Below are 16,686 nucleotides of genomic sequence, written 5' to 3'. Positions count from 1 at the left end.
GTATTGTAACACCATTGTTTTCTTTCAAGTGGAGAGTCAGAAGACCCCAGCTTATGGGGCCAGGTAACGGTGGTACTGAGAAAATAAGGGTTTTATGAATGTTTATGTACAATGGAATGGGGGCGGTGTACAGGAACCCGCTAACACCACTCCCACACATATGCTCTACGCTACCTCCACATGGAGATAAAATAGTAAAGTATACTATTGAGTGGACACAGGGAACAGATAATAGGATACGGATACCATGGCTGCCCAATGGCAGCTTTGATATGTACACTCAACACTCTCTCCTAGCATATCTACATAACACTTATAAAGGAAAGAAGCTAATTAACCACCTAGAAGTTTTCAATCTATGGAAGCTGTTCCAGGGATGCATACCTGGGGTAACGGGGATGTTGATAGTGCAGGGGGTAAAGGAGGAGAAGGTGAAAGAAGAGGGCGGGTGTACCACGCCTCCGGCACCTCCCAACGTGGAACTCCACCTTAATTCCTGGTTTCCCCCACATTTACGTGATTTGCGCAAAGAAAAAAGAAAAGCTGAGGCTCATTGGAAAAGTTCACATTCACTAGTCAACAAAAACATCCTTACTGTAGCTTCCCTCACCTATAAAGAAGCCATTCTAGCTGCAAAAAAGGAGGTTTATAACAAAAGGATCACTCAAGCCCAATCAAATACCAAGGAACTCTTTAAGATCCTTAAGGAACAGTAGTCTCCTGTCGCCCCTCTTGATACATGTACCCCAGACACTGAATGATGCTCTAATATCCAAAAAGCTTTGCTTGACAAAATTGCCATGCACCAAGACAAAATCAACACTAAAAAAGCCACCTCTCTGACTCAACGGGTAACCCTCCATCTTACAAAATACCTACTCCCAAACACTCCTTCAAACCTTTCAACTTCTCACCCATTACCATCAAGGTGGTTGAAAACATCATAACGAAGCCTAAGCCCTCCAATTGCCAAGGGGACGCCTGCCCTGCACCGGTCATAAAGGAAGCTGCACGTGACCTCTCCCCGTTTATTACCTCTTTCATTAATGCCTCCTTCAAATCGGGCACTGTACCTGACAACCTTAAGGATGCGTGGGTCATCCCGTTAATCAAGAAACCAAACCTCGATCCCAGCAACCCTTCTAACTACAGGTCCATTACCACGGTGCCCTACCTTCTCAAAATTCTGGACCGCGCAGCCTATCTCCAAATCCAGGATTATCTCGAAACCAACAATTTATTAGGGCTTAGACAATCTGGCTTCCATCCCAGACACAGTACAGAGACAGCCTTGATTGATTTAAAAACCCAAATCGAGGAACTGAAAGACAAGGGCAAACTGGCACTCTTGCTCCTCCTTGATCTTTCAGCAGCCTTTGATTTGGTTGATCACCAAATCCTCTGCCACCACCTCAAAATTGCGGCACACTTCTCTGATGCAGCTGCATCTTGGATCAGCTCTTTTCTGGCAGACAGAACGATGAGGGTCTTCCCTCACAAAGCCGCAGCTGACCCAACCCACGTCCCCTGCGGAGTTCCACAAGGATCGTGTGTATCTCCTACACTCTATAACGTGTTTACTAAACCGCTCTTTGATATACTAGATTATCTGGGTATCTCCTACACTAATTACGCGGATGACACCCAGATACTCATCCCTATAACTGGCGATTATGTAACAGATGCTAAAGCACTCAATGCAGTCTACACTGTCATCCAGGCCTGGATGGCGCATCATGGGCTTTGCCTCAATGATGAAAAGATGGAATTAGTCATTCTGGGTTCACAATACAAACTCACTAAACTTGACCCCAAATACAAGTCCTTCATCATTGACGGAAACAATATCAAAGTCTCCAACGTCACAAAAACACTTGGAATATATCTAGATTCCACTCTATCCCTCAATCGACAAACCAACGCAGTTGTCTCGTCTCAGCATCATCATATACTTCTAAATTGATTACAGCATGTCACCCATTTTTGACAACGGAGAACTGTCTGATTCTCGCCAGAACCCTTATCATGTCCAAAATCGATTATTGCAACGCACTTAGGGACTAGTCAAAGAAACATCGATAAACTTCAGGTCACGCAGAACAATGCCATAAGGGCAGCCCTCAATGTTCCCAGGCGCTCCCACAACTCTTACACTAGACGCAGCCTGCAAAGGCTACCCATCACTCACTGCACATCCTTCAAAGCACTTATGCTAACACACAAGGCCCAGAACAACGCAGCCCCGGCCTACATATCCACGCGCTTCATACAACATACTGCAACTGGACCACTAAGATCTTCTCAGGCTCACACCCTGACTATTCCTAGTTTCAAGCTAGAGACAGCCGGTGGCACGAGCTTCCCAGTCCTTGTGGCTAAGCTTTGGAACACCCTACCGAATGCTCTCAGAAACGTGCCTCACATCCACCCCTTCAAAGCAAAAACCAAACTGTGGCTACATGAACGGGAAGCACTAGACTCCTCTCTATAATCCGTACATCCGTTATCCACTGCTTGTTCACTGTAAAAGACTGTTTCTACTGTATACCTAGATTCGGTCCTTTCCGGTATATTCGTTGATCTGAACCTCATGTAAATATATGTAAAATGTATAGTGTATATATCCTCTGTAACCTGTAACTGCTTGTAAACATGCGCCCAGATGCCCTGGGGCAAGGCGCGCAATACAAATAAACAAAATATAAATAAATACAAATACAAATACAGGAAAGTGAGGAGGAATCAGAAGGGTCATACCCAGTAGCAGAGGTTAAAAAGGAAGGGGAAGTCAGTAGTAACACATAATGTTGCAAGTCTGGATACAAGATGAAGATGGGAACAGCATGATTCAGGGCCACCATGAGTAAAAGATGCAAAGGAAGTCCAGCATGAGTTTTGAGAAAGGGTGACGCACCGTGAATCAATGAAGTCCATAAAAGTAAAAACTAGCATTGGCCACAAGACGGTGATGGTGAAACCAGAATGTATCAGGACAGACTCCTATGTGCGGGAAAGGGGGGGCACAAGCGAACAAGACAGGGGGACAAGAGAGGGTGGGGATGGCCTGTGGGGACAGAGGGTGTAAACACATGTTGGTGCATGCTTACCTGCTTTCTTAGCAGGGGGTCGGACCCTGGATACTCCTGGTCCGAACAGGTCCAAACAGGAATTGCCCTTTTCTTTGACTGCCCTTCACTTTGGACGCCTGGGCGAGAGACGCCCTTGATCCAAGAGTCAAGAGCAGGAAGGAAGAGGCTGGGCTAAGAAGGTGGGTGGTGCTTAGGCCAGGTGACCTAGATCCACTTACACCTGCTCACCAACTGCAAAGGAAAAGAGGCTGGAGGGCTCCTTAAGTAGGGAAAAGAGCGGCAAGCAGGAAGGCACCAGGTGGGCAGGGCTTGCTAAGTGGTGAAAAAGAGCAGCAACCAGGAAGGCACCAGGTGGGCGGGGCTTAGGCCAGGTGACCTAGATCCACTTACACCTGCTCCCCAGCTGCAAAGGAAAAGAGGCTGGAGGGATCCTTAAGTAGGGAAAAGAGCGTCAAGCAGGAAGGCACCAGGTGGGCGGGTCTTGCTAAGTGGTGAAAAAGAGCGGCAACCAGGAAGGCACCATGTGGGCGGGGCTTAGGCCAGGTGACCTAGATCCAAAATACACCTGCTCCCCAGCTGCAAAGGAAAAGAGGCTGGAAGGATCCTTAAGTAGGGAAAAGAGCGGCAAGCAGGAAGGCACCAGGTGGCGGGGCTTGCTAAGTGGTGAAAAAGAGTAACAACCAGGAAGGCACCAGGTGGGCGGGGCTTAGGCCAGGTGACCTAGATCCACTTACACCTGCTCCCCAGCTGCAAAGGAAAAGAGGCTGGAGGGCTCCTTAAGTAGGGAAAAGAGCGGCAAGCAGGAAGGCACCAGGTGGGCAGGGCTTGCTAAGTGGTGAAAAAGAGCAGCAACCAGGAAGGCACCAGGTGGGCGGGGCTTAGGACAGGTGACCTAGATCCACTTACACCTGCTCCCCAGCTGCAAAGGAAAAGAGGCTGGAGGGATCCTTAAGTAGGGAAAAGAGCGGCAAGCAGGAAGGCACCAGGTAGGCAGGGCTTGCTAAGTGGTGAAAATGAGCGGCAACCAGGAAGTCACCAGGTGGGTGGGGCTTAGGCCAGGTGACCTAGATCCACTTACACCTGCTCCCCAGCTGCAAAGGAAAAGAGGCTGGAGGGCTCCTTAAGTAGGGAAAAGAGCAGCAAGCAGGAAAGCACCAGGTGGGCGGGGCTTTCTAAGTGGTGAAAAAGAGCGCCAACCAGGAAGGCACCAGGTGGGCGGGGCTTAGGCCAGGTGACCTAGATCCACTTATACCTGCTCCCCAGCTGAAAAGGAAAAGAGGCTGGAGGGCTCCTTAAGTAGGAAAAAGAGCGGCAAGCAGGAAGGCACCAGGTGGGCGGGGCTTGCTAAGTGGTGAATAAGAGCGGCAACCAGGAAGGCACCAGGTGGGTGTGGCTTAGGCCAGGTGACCTAGATACAATTACACCTGCTCCCCAGCTGCAAAGGAAAAGAGACTGGAGGTATCCTTAAATAGGGAAAAGAGCGGCAAACAGGAAGGCACCAGGTGGGCGGGGCTTAGGCCAGGTGACGTAGATCCACTTACACCTGCTCCCCAGCTGCAAAGGAAAAGAAGCCAGAGGGCTCCTTAAGTAGGGAAAAGAGCAGCAAGCAGGAAGGCACCAGGTGAGCGGGACTTGCTAAGTGGTGAAAAAGAGCGGCAATCAGGAAGGCACCAGGTGGGCGGGGCTTAGGCCAGGTGACCTAGATACAATTACACCTGCTCCCCAGCTGCAAAGGAAAAGAGGCTGGAAGATCCCTAAGTAGCGAAAAGAGCGGCAACCAGGAAGGCACCAGGTGGGTGGGGCTTAGGCCAGGAGACCTAGATCCAATTACACATGCTCCCCAGCTGCAAAGGAAAAGAGGCTGGAGAGATCCTTAAATAGGGAAAAGAGCGGCAAGCAGTAAGGCACCAGGTGGGCGGGGCTTGCTAAGTGGTGAAAAAGAGCGGCAACCAGGAAGGCACCAGGTGGGCGGGGCTTAGGCCAGGTGACCTAGATCCACTTACACCTGCTCCCAATTGACAACACAACATAACAAGGACAAGGTAGGTAAGCGGAAGGGGCTTGGGGCAGGAGGAGAGAATAGGTTTACACAACACCTTACTGACTTTATCGAAGAACTTTCTGACATGGAGGAGGATAGCGAATACTCACATTTAACACCACGCAGACGCACACCAGCGGAGGTGAGAGAATACACAGAAATGCCATTATTAGAGAGAGGTGGGCAAGGCCGCAATACGTTCCATGGAAGCACACAGATAAAGAGAACATTAATTGTAGGTTGCTATCATTGAGTGGAGGGGCTGGTAAATGGATATACGAAATGGAGAAACAAACTGCTGGACTAAAACTAGCAGTGGGTGATGTAAAGGGGTTGTTAATTTCTATATTGGGTGACGCAGCAGATGACATCTGGAAAAGGGCGGGATTCCCAGGGGTGACCATTAACGACACATCACATGACAGGGCACCATTTGCAAACTCCAGACACACATTATTTCAAGCACTGAGAGTACAATACCAAGACACGTCAGACATAGGAGCAATAACATCACGTAAGATGCGTGAGAATGAGGACCCTGTCAATTACATCCAGGAAATTCAAGAGAAGTGGCACTTAGAAACGCAGGAACCCTGGGACAAAACTCTAGCAATGTTTTACCACATACTGATACAGGGCCTCCCAGAGCCGGTGCAAAGACAATTAAAGAAATTAGTGGGAATGGAAGCAAAGGCATGGCCAGAAATTCAGCTAACAATAGTGCACCATTGTAGGTTGTGGCAGGAGAAGAAGAAGCAGAAGGAAGAAGATAGGAAGATAGAAGGGGCAAAATTGGTACAAAAGAAACTGTCCAAATATGCGATGGAGGATGCACTAATAACAGGCCCCACACAAGCAGTACAAGCACCGGACGCGACACAACAGCAATCAGTAGCACAACAAATACAACCAGCACAGGTAACTACAAATGCCACCGCCACCACCATATACAGCACAACACTCATATGCTCCAGAGGTGGGGGGTGGATACACACAAATGGGAAACGGCCAAATGAACAACTATAAAGGAAGAGGTGGGGCAACAAGAGGGTGGGGATTCAGGCCAACAGCACAACAGCAAGGGGGAGGGTTCCGAGGGTACAACACATACGGACATCAAGGGTACTCAGACAGCACTCGGGGGTACCCATGGCAAGCACGAGAGCCTCCAACATGCTGGACGTGCGGAGTGGTAGGGCACATATCATGCAAATGCAGGGCAAGACCGGCACAAGCTGGATGGGGAGAGCAGGGGCAACAATGATACAATGGGGGACAGCAGTATTACCAACAGACACTGCAACAACAGATGGCACAAAATTAAATACAACAACAACCAATGCTGCCACAACTTCAGTACACACAGCAACATCAACCGGCACAGCAGCAAGCACAACAACAAATGACAATGACACAACAACAACACGTTCAGACTGTACAACAACTAACACAGACACAGGACAGTACACCACAACCCGCAGAGGAGCCAATGCAACAAACACATCTGGGGAGGGTAACAATACTGGGCCACAACCCATACACAGGGAACGGACAATCACTATACCCCCAATAGGACAGCCCACAGACATCCTTGCTGTGTCCCATCCTGTCGGCAACACCTAACTCTGTGGAGGAACCACGCATAAAGGTGGCGATAGGTGACAAAACATTTTCCTTTCTAGTGGACACAGGTGCAACTTGGTCTTGCATAAGGGAAGGGAAGTTTAATTTGTCAGGCGATGCCATGCACACTCAAGGATTCCCTGGGGCTAAAGGGCTGGTTCCTTTTACTGATAACATCTCCTTATCTGTTGGGGAGCATGACTTATCTCTACCATTGTTATATTCAAAACAATCACCAGTAAATATTCTTGGAAGAGACATCATGAGCAGGTTGAATATGACTATCTCTTTTACTGACAAGGGAAATGTGTGCTCCACACCAGGCATAAACATGCTCACCTACTACAGGCTTATTGTGGAAAGAAGGTGATAAGGGCAGAGCCAGTTGGCGGGGACCTCTTCCAATATGGGACAGACATGGCAATAGTGTGGCTACCGGGAATAGAGGGCAAGATATGGAGGAGACCTGCAGCATACGTCTTCAGGCCAGAGACATCCACCAATGAAAAGGAAGGGGCAATATCAGTGGATGTGGAGGGTATTTTTGCAAAACCGGGTTACATTGCAGTACACGCCCAGGATGGGGAAGGGAAGGCATGGCGAGCAGTGATAGCATTGGCAGAAGGATGTAGGCTTACACAGGTATCATATGAGGAACTGTTCTCTGATGACAAACGAGATGGGAAAATGGTGTTTGACATGAGTGTGTATATTTGGCTGAAGGTAACACTCAAAGACGTAGCTCAAAAAATGGCAATGGCACTGGAGGTGCCCTGCCCTACAAAGGTACCATTTTATGAGGAAGACTTAGCTGCAGTACCCGCATCGTTGTGGACAACTAGTCCCTATGACGTGAGTTGCATCAAGAGCATTGGAGGTGTGCAAATAAAGCTAAAGAAAGGGGCAATGCTGCCCAGGGTGAAACAGTACCCACTATCAAAAGAAGCTGATGAGGGGACATATGAGACAATATCCGCCCTAGTAGAGAGAGGGACACTAGTATCATCAGAGTCACCATGCAACACGGCAGTGTACCCAGTGCGTAAGGCGAAAGGGGGGTCATGGCATTTCATCCAAGATTTCAGGCCTCTTAACCACATTGTGGAAGCAGAGTACACTGTTGCAGCCAACCCAGCAATGATACTGTGCGGAATTCCAGCAGAGGCGTCACGATTCACTGTGATCGACCTCAAAAATGCCTTTATCTCCATCCCACTGCACCCTGGTTTGCAAGACCTAACTAGTTTCACATACCGCAACACAAAGTGGAAACACACTAGGTTGCCAAGGGGTACTGTGAGTCACCATCCATCTTTAACAGAGTAATACAAATGGATCTGGGCAACATAGAGATGGAAAGCACGGTGCTGCAAAATGTTGACGATATTATAATATGTAGCACAACTGAGGAAAAGTGTAGGAGAGACTCAGTCATAATGCTCACAGTCCTAGCTGAGAAAGGATACAAGGTAGACAAGGAAAAACTGCAGTACTGCCAAGAGCAAGTACTTTACATTGGACAGATCATTTCACAAAAAGGAAGGAACATTGCACCACAAAGAGCTCTAGCAATACAAAACACACCACAGCCGCAAACAGTGAGAGAACTACAGCAGGTCCTTGGCCTATGCAACTACTGCAGGGCATGGGTCTTTGACGGTTCTAGGTTAAAGGTTTGAAAACAAAAGGCTTGAATGCCTTTTTTTCGACACCAAAAGGACCGTCCCCCCAACCCCCTGTTTTCTCATTTAAAAAAACATTTTTTCACATACCAAACAAAAAACAAAAAAATAAATAAATAAATAATAATTTGACCCTTTTACATTTGACCCTTTTGATTCAAAAATTTGACCGGACACCGTCTTTGACTACAGCTCATGCATTGGACCAATACTCAAGGCACTCAGTGAGGCACATAGGGGGGCAAAGGAAATTGGAATGGACACGAGAAATGACAGATGCATTCAATGAATTGAAAAATGCTATTTCAACTGCACCAGTACTTGCCACCCCCAACTATCAAAAAGAATTTTACATCTTTACACGTTGTGACTCAGCAGTAATGAAAGCAGTACTAACCCAAAAGACTAGCATGGCACACAAGCCAGTGGACTTTTACAGTGGCAATTTAGACCCTGTAATGATGGGGCATTTCCCGTGCGAACAAAGCCTAGCAGCCGCAGCATTTGCAGTGGAAAAATCATCTTCCATTACAATGGGTTGCCAAACTATTTTGTATGTAGAATATGCCCTCTTTGCAATATTGACAAAACCAAAATCAACACTCACAACACAAAGAGCATCAGGGTATGAGATTATTTTATCTAGGCCAGAACTGACAGTAGTGCGATGCACTAATGTAAACCCAGCACGATTTATAGCAGAGGAAGCAGTAAATGGAGAATACTCGCATGATTGCCCGGAAGCTTTTGAGAATTACTCAGGGGCAAGGAAAGTGGAGGGGAATGTATTAGAAGGGGTTGAGGTTATGCATATAGATGGGTCTTCAACTATTGACCAGAGTGATGCAATAAGAAGAACAGTTGCAGCCATAGTACGGCTCGGGGAAGATTGGACAGTCGTTCCTGTAAAGTGTGTTAAACAGCCCCAACACTACTCAGCCCAAGCAGCAGAGCTGGTAGCCCTCATCTTGGCCCTTGAAGAAGGTAATGACAAAATAATAACAACATACTCGGATAGTGCATATGTAACATCAACAGTACACTCTGGACTAATACAATGGGAAAGGAGAGGATTTCGGAGGGCTGATGGTACACCAGTGCAACATGCTCTCTTATTGGCCAAATTAATTGAATTAATTAATTACCCAGAAAAGGTAGCACTCGTGAAATGTCAGGCTCACACCAATGGTGACCACCGAATATCAAGAGGTAACGAAGCAGCTGATGCACATGCTAAGCATGCTGCATACTTTGGTGAAATATGGACACTCCCAGAAAAACAAAAACAAAAGGGGGTGGGTAAGACAAATGCTGATGAAGGATGGGTATACGCACATCCCAGAAACACAGATCATGGAGCTGTAGGCAACAGCACCAATGGCAGAAAAGGAACTATGGGTAAAAAGAGGGTGTACCATGTCTCCAACAGATGCACTATGGCGCCAGAACAACACAGGGAAAGTAGTCATGCCCCTAGCACTGTTATAAATAGCTCTGACACAATTGCACCATCCCACGCACACAGGGAAAGAGGTAATTGCAGCACGAATAAAGGAAAACTAGTTCTGTCCTGAGCTAAACTCACATGTTACTAATTTCATCAGTAACTGGCTTACATGCCAGCAATTCACGGCCGGTCACACGCTGCAAATGGTCAAAGGTACTATACCCCGGCCCGTAGGACCCTTCCTACACCTCCGCATTGACTACGTTGACATGATCAATGTATGTCAAGGCTACAGATACATGATTGTTGTGGTGTGCCCATTTTCACGATGGATCGAGGCCGGCCCATGCTCTCATGCTGATGCATTTAGAGCAGCAAAAATCCTGGTGAGGGAGATTTTACCAAGGTGGGGGGTATGCAAAGTATTACGGTCAGACAATGGCCTCCATTTCGCTAATGAACTGTTCCAAAATGTAACCACTCTCTTAGGGATCAAGCATAAGTTTGCATGTGCGTACCACCCTCAAGCTAATGACGGCCTCCTAAAAGAAGAAATAGCAAAAATTAAGCAAATAACCAAGAAGAGTTGGCTGTATTGCCTTCCCTTGGCTTTGTTTGAATTGAGGAATAGACCAGGGTCAGACCACCACCTCACACCCCATGAGGTGGTGACTGGATGCCAAATGCACCTCCCACTCACACCACCATCAAGGGCCACAACTGATTGCCAATCAACTAGTAATGTTTTTGGTAATAAAATGCACGAATATGTCTCTTCCTTGGTTACTAGTGACACTTTTATCTCTCAACAGCTTAAACGGACACAGGGAGGGTCGAAGAATGATCAAAGCCACCAAATGAGGAACAAGAACAGACAACACATTGGACAGTGAAAGGAGATTCAGTTTTGTTAAAGAACTTTCTGCGAACGTGGAGCAGTCCACGTTTCACAGGCCCCTATCTGGTTGAAAAAGTGGCCCCAGGGCGGTGAAGCTCAGGGGCAAAGAGGCCTGGACTCACTTGCACAACATCAAGTCCTGCAAAGCACTGACACCCCTTTCCTCAGTGAAAGGGCCAACGCTTCAGCAATGACACCAGAAATAGCCGCCACTCAAAATCAAAACGCCCCAAAAGACACTAACGATCAACGCCCTATAGGCCACCCCATGATTACAAGGTCCCAACAAAACAGATCGACTTAGCATTAAGTAAACACTCCCTAGCCACCAGCCATTAAAGGACATTGACAAAAGTATCCGTAATATACACCACACTGTGTAAACACGCGCATACTCTCTTCTTTTTTTTGTCTTGCACATGACGGAATTGCGTATTGTTATTGTGGTTGCAATAAAAGCAAAAGCATATATATAAAACAGAAACAGAGTCACTGCCCAGGGGTAAATGCTGCCCGCAGACGACAACACCCCAGAAGCATTATCACATCAGTTTGTATATGTTATAAAAATACCAAAATACCTAAAAAGAAGAAGGATTTTTGTATACTATAATGCATTTCTTATGATAATTACTCAATAATTTCAACACCTCCACGAAGCACTACCAACCCTACGAGATAGGACGGTAAGGAAAGCATGGGAAGAGCTTTTTGCCTGGGCATTCAACGATTACCTTATACGCAGGGCTTAACTAAACAATACTAACAAAATAACGCACATTTTCAGGCGGGCACATATATCTTCTAAAGTAGCTGCAGGACCGCAGCAAAGGTAAGAGGGGAAATGCCAGTGGTATTAGCAACTGTAATTAAAATGCTCACAATATTTTTCACCACTGGCCTGATTACTGCTGCTGTCTGGCAGGCATACTACGCTTTCTATGTGGCTGCAGTTCCCACTATTAACATTTCCCCCCCACTGCCCGCAAGGAGCACTGTGTCAGGTGGTACAACTAGCACAGTGCAAAACATTAAGAGGAACAAACGTAGCATATCCAGTGATGTAAACAGGGTTGACACATATCTCACATGTTATTTGGGCTAACCCAGTGCCATTTTATCTAAAGATATATTGAAAGATATTTTATCAGATGAAGGGGCATTTGAATCGGATGGATGTGCCAAGTTAAAGTGGCATTTGCATCAGTAAATGTGTTGAAACGGTTTGGCCAGCCTGAGCGCATAGATAAGGAGAACAAGAGGAAGGCTAAGGCACTCCTCTTGAGCTTACTTCAGGAACAAAGAGAAAGTACTGAGCTGATGAAACCTTCAAATAGAGCCCATCTGTCAATCTCTTCATCTCAGAAAAGGGAACCCTACATGGATTGGTGTGTACGTACGTAATTAATGTGTTGGAGTTTAGCCAGCACCCGAAGCGAACGATTGATCTCGGCATCTCTGTGACCCAGACCCCTACGGACGTCGCACATTTGGACATATTGACTAACATCTTGCCTAACGCTTTTTTTGGACGCCCATACGCCCGGTCTCTCAGTATGAGTAATATAAGAGCCCTTCATTGAGCCATTCACGGCAGCTTTCTGAGAAGGATACATACCTCCAACTTTGGTTGCGTTCATTCTTGACCCACCCATGCAGCTTCTTTGTACAATCAAAAGATGTGGTGTTAAAACATAGTGGAAAGGGCGCTGGTGATTAAACCATCTGACGTGGTGAACCTTGCCATAGTTTCTACGATTTGTGCCGCTAGTGTGCCGCCAGACGTATGTAAAATAATTCTGAGACGGATTAACTTTTGCATCTACTCCAGCACACTCGACCCAGTGCAATTAAATCCATGATGTCTCATCTAAACTACACATCAGCTTCATCATAAAGAAATTTGTTGTCCTGAAGATGGCCATTTTACTTACTCCTGAATGGATACCTGAGAACGTATCTAATCTGATTTCTGGCCTAAACATGTTGACACTCTCTTTCTCTAATAGCGTTTAAGCATAACCGCTATAGTCAAATTTTTCCAATGCGAAAGGAGGACTGATAAAATCTCCACTCTCCCTATTGTATGTCCTATTGTATAGACAGTTGTCTTTTGTGCTTTTTGTGATGCACTACTGTATGAATATATATACTGCTTTAATATTTATTAATAAAGTGAGATTTATATATATTTTTCTCACTTGGATTGTTCTAACTGCCCTCTAGTTTCAATGAGTTTCATCGCAATGTGCATTTGTGTGATATGTTGATGGTGTTATTAAGTTGTATGTGAAGACAATCGGTCAATCTCTACTTTCCCTCGGGTTTTAGTAGTGAGGGGTTTTCAATTCTCTGTGCTTGACGCACCATTTCTGTTCCCTGATTAACGTCCCGTTTTGAGAATTGTTTCCCTGAAAACAAAAACTTTGGGATTTTGCCCTGTATTTGTATACCCGTACGTAATTAAGACTTAATTGTCACCCCCTAAATACTGTGATGCGAAATTCGCCAGGTTTTGGGAGAGTGAAGTAAAGGTGACAATGAATGGGCTGTTAAATGTATATTTATTTGTAATGGTTTATCACTGTTTTATAAAGATATATATATATATAACATAAGGGGACATGAACTTCCGGCATCTCTTCTCTCCTTCTCCTCTCCAACTGCCACTACCAGTATTCCATTTGGAATCCTTCTTTGCTCATTCCAGTCCCGTACGCAGTCCTCTTGAGCTGTGCATGTCTCACATGTTATGTACAGAGCACTTAGGATACTACAGAGAGGGACTCAGGCTTTATTGCCCGAATGATTTAGACTCTTTAGGAAATGTTGTGTTTGTTTGTATAGCATATACCCAAATCTGGAAGAGGACTTTCATACCTATGTTAAAGATTAGAGGGATCCATCTATTAAGGCCTGCCTTGTAATATTGTTTATCGCTACAGGACAAATGTATGTCATGGCCACTTGACACTTATAAAAGCCAGGCAACGTGATTCAGGAAATTAATCTGCTCGTAGAATTTAGGATTTGATATCTTCTATGTTGTTTATTTATCTTACTTTATTAGGCCATGTGATTCAGGTTCAACATGTATTTTTTCTTTGGATGACTTCATACACCCTTTTTACTGTTATATAAGGAATCATTCTGAACCTCAAAAACATGTATCATAGCAGTTGAGGGAATGTTTTTAGTTTTTGTAAGTTTAATACCTCCTGTTATGAAATAAGGGATTATTACAAGATGGTTGGTTTAATGTATTTTTAACTGGTACTTGGGACTTATTTTAGTTCATATTGTATTTATACATGTGACAGTTTTGTGATTATTTAATAATCAAAATAAAATAAGTTTGAGTTTCACTAAAGAGAGGTGTAATATGAGGGCCCTTGTGGATGCAACATGGAAATAGAAGACGCAGAGGAAGAGAATTGGCCGAGGAGTTGGATGTGTTGCGAGTGACCACAGAAATAAATATCAAACTACAGAAGAGCAGAACCTGAGGCACTAGACACAACGGGAAAATGGCTAAGAAAGGGATAGTAGTTCACTTTGTCAAAGAAGGGCATAGCGCAGTGAGCGAGACTGTCATGCTGAAAAAGATTCACTCACAAAGAAGAATAATGTGGTCTTGGTCACATGTCACAGTCACATGTAATTCTGTGGCTAAAGCACAGAACACCTTTTATCTAGTAAAGTTGGGAATGGGACAGAAGTTCGAGACCTTTGCTATGTCAAAACAAAATCACTAAAGGATGTTTAAGAGTAGCAAGAAATGTAGTAATCATTTGAGTGAGAACATTGTTACATGCAGTCAATGCAAAAGAAAATATCAAATTGATAGTTGACATAGAGGATTCATTGTTGTGTTTTAATTCTTCACTCTCACCTGGGTATAGTATTAGTCTATACCATGGTAGGATTTGTTTACATGAGTTGGGGTCAACTGCAATTTTCCTTCACTATACTGTACCTTTGCTTGCCCATAAAAATACCCCTATGAAATGAAGAATTTAATGGGCTTTTTGTAAGATCCCTATACCAATTAGTTAAATCTTTAACATTTATAATCTGATGTTCTAAATCAAAATAAGTTTATTACTCTCTGACAGGCACTGCTGGGACTGATACCATCAATGTCCCAGCAAGTGCCTATGCATTGCCACTAGAGACAGCTAACTCCTGAAGACCAGATAAGATGGGTGCCGTGGAGCGCAATGCTAAGCCGATGCGCATTCAGTGCCCAGGAGGGCCTGTGACCAACATGCATCCTGATTGGCTGCAGGGTAATACACAGGAAGCAGACTGACCGAGCTGGGAGGCAAAGCTGGCCCAGCTCAAAGGCCTGGCTACACCCATGGCAATGGAAGAATCCCTGACTGGATACTCATGGCTAACATCCACACTAATTCTCAGCCACTGACTCAGTTCCTTGGTCCGGCCACTTTATCATACACTTCACCATCTCCCTCTCTAAGCTCTGCAAAATCCTGCCTGAGTCCCCGAGACCCGTTCTGGTCCACAACACATGGAAGCTGAAACATGATGACCTTAAACCTGCACTTATTAGAGCTCTCAGAACCTGTGCTCCAGATCCCAACAATTCCACCCAGGATCTGGCTACACTATATCATACCTGTCTGCTCCAAGCCCTTGACATACACACCCCACTCAAAAACCAAAGTACTCAAACCTTAACAAAACCTACAACTCTGGGTTTTCCGAGGAACTCGTTGAATTATACAGAGAAAAAATATTCCTCAAAAACCTCTGCAAAAAGAACCCCCCTGAAAAGTGTCAGACTCTTGCCACTTTGGCCCTCAAATATAAAAAAACAGTCTTCTCCTGTAAATCTAACAGCTGCAACCCCCTCTTAAAAATAACCTCCCTAGACCCTGCTATCCCAACCAACTCCCGCCCCATCACTACTGTCCCTTTCCTTCTAAATATTTTGGACCGCCTAACCTATCTGCAAGTCCAACAATTTCTAGAAAGTAACCATCTACTCGGCAAAAGACAATCTGGCTTCCACCCCAGGCACAGGACAGAAACTGCCCTCCTCGGCCTTAAAATACAGATTAACTCTATCAAAGACTTTGGCAACCTAGCGATCCCCCTTCTACTTGACCTCTCCTCAGCCTTTGACTTGGTCGATCATAATATTATCTGCCAGCACCTCAACTAACACTTGCACTTCCACAAATCTTTCCTTAGCGGTCATACCACTCATATGTTCATAGGGGCATCTGCTGCTGATGCCATCCCAGCACCCTTGGGTGTTCCACAAGGGTCCTACCTTTCGCCCACCCTCTACAACACTTATACAAAGCCCCTCTTCAACCTCCTTGATGCCAGTGGTATCATCTACACCAATTTCGCAGACAACACTCAGATCCTCGTCCCACTCTCTGGTGACCATGACAGTGACTCCTTTAAAATCAATGAAGTCTATAGCACCATTCAAAACTGGATGGACACTCATAACCTATATCTGAATGATGAGAAAACGGAGCTACTCATCATCGGATCTCCTCACAGGATCACCTTGACTCCTCCTTCTCATCTTTCTGCATTGACACCATGCCCATCCCGGTCTCAAAGCACATAAAAACCCTAGGATCTACCTCAAAACCGACTTAAATATGAACAGGCAGATCAATGTTGTTGCCTTGTCCACTCTCTGTGCAAACAGTTCCTCTTGCCGAGCAACTGCATCACACTAGGATGAGCATTGATCCTCTCCAAACTCGACTAATGTACTGTCCTGCTCATAGACACTTCCAAAGCCAAAATGTCAAATCTCCAACTACTCCAGAATAAAGCTCTGCGCACTGGCCTCAGTCTCAAATGATCGGACCATATCTCGACGGCTAGACGGGAAGCACATTGGCTGCCCATCAAAG

This window comes from Ambystoma mexicanum, chromosome 4q (assembly GCF_040938575.1).
Source record: "Ambystoma mexicanum isolate Mex_15411 chromosome 4q, UKY_AmexF1_1, whole genome shotgun sequence".
Lineage (NCBI taxonomy): Eukaryota > Metazoa > Chordata > Amphibia > Caudata > Ambystomatidae > Ambystoma > Ambystoma mexicanum.
This window is presented reverse-complemented; position numbering follows the sequence as displayed.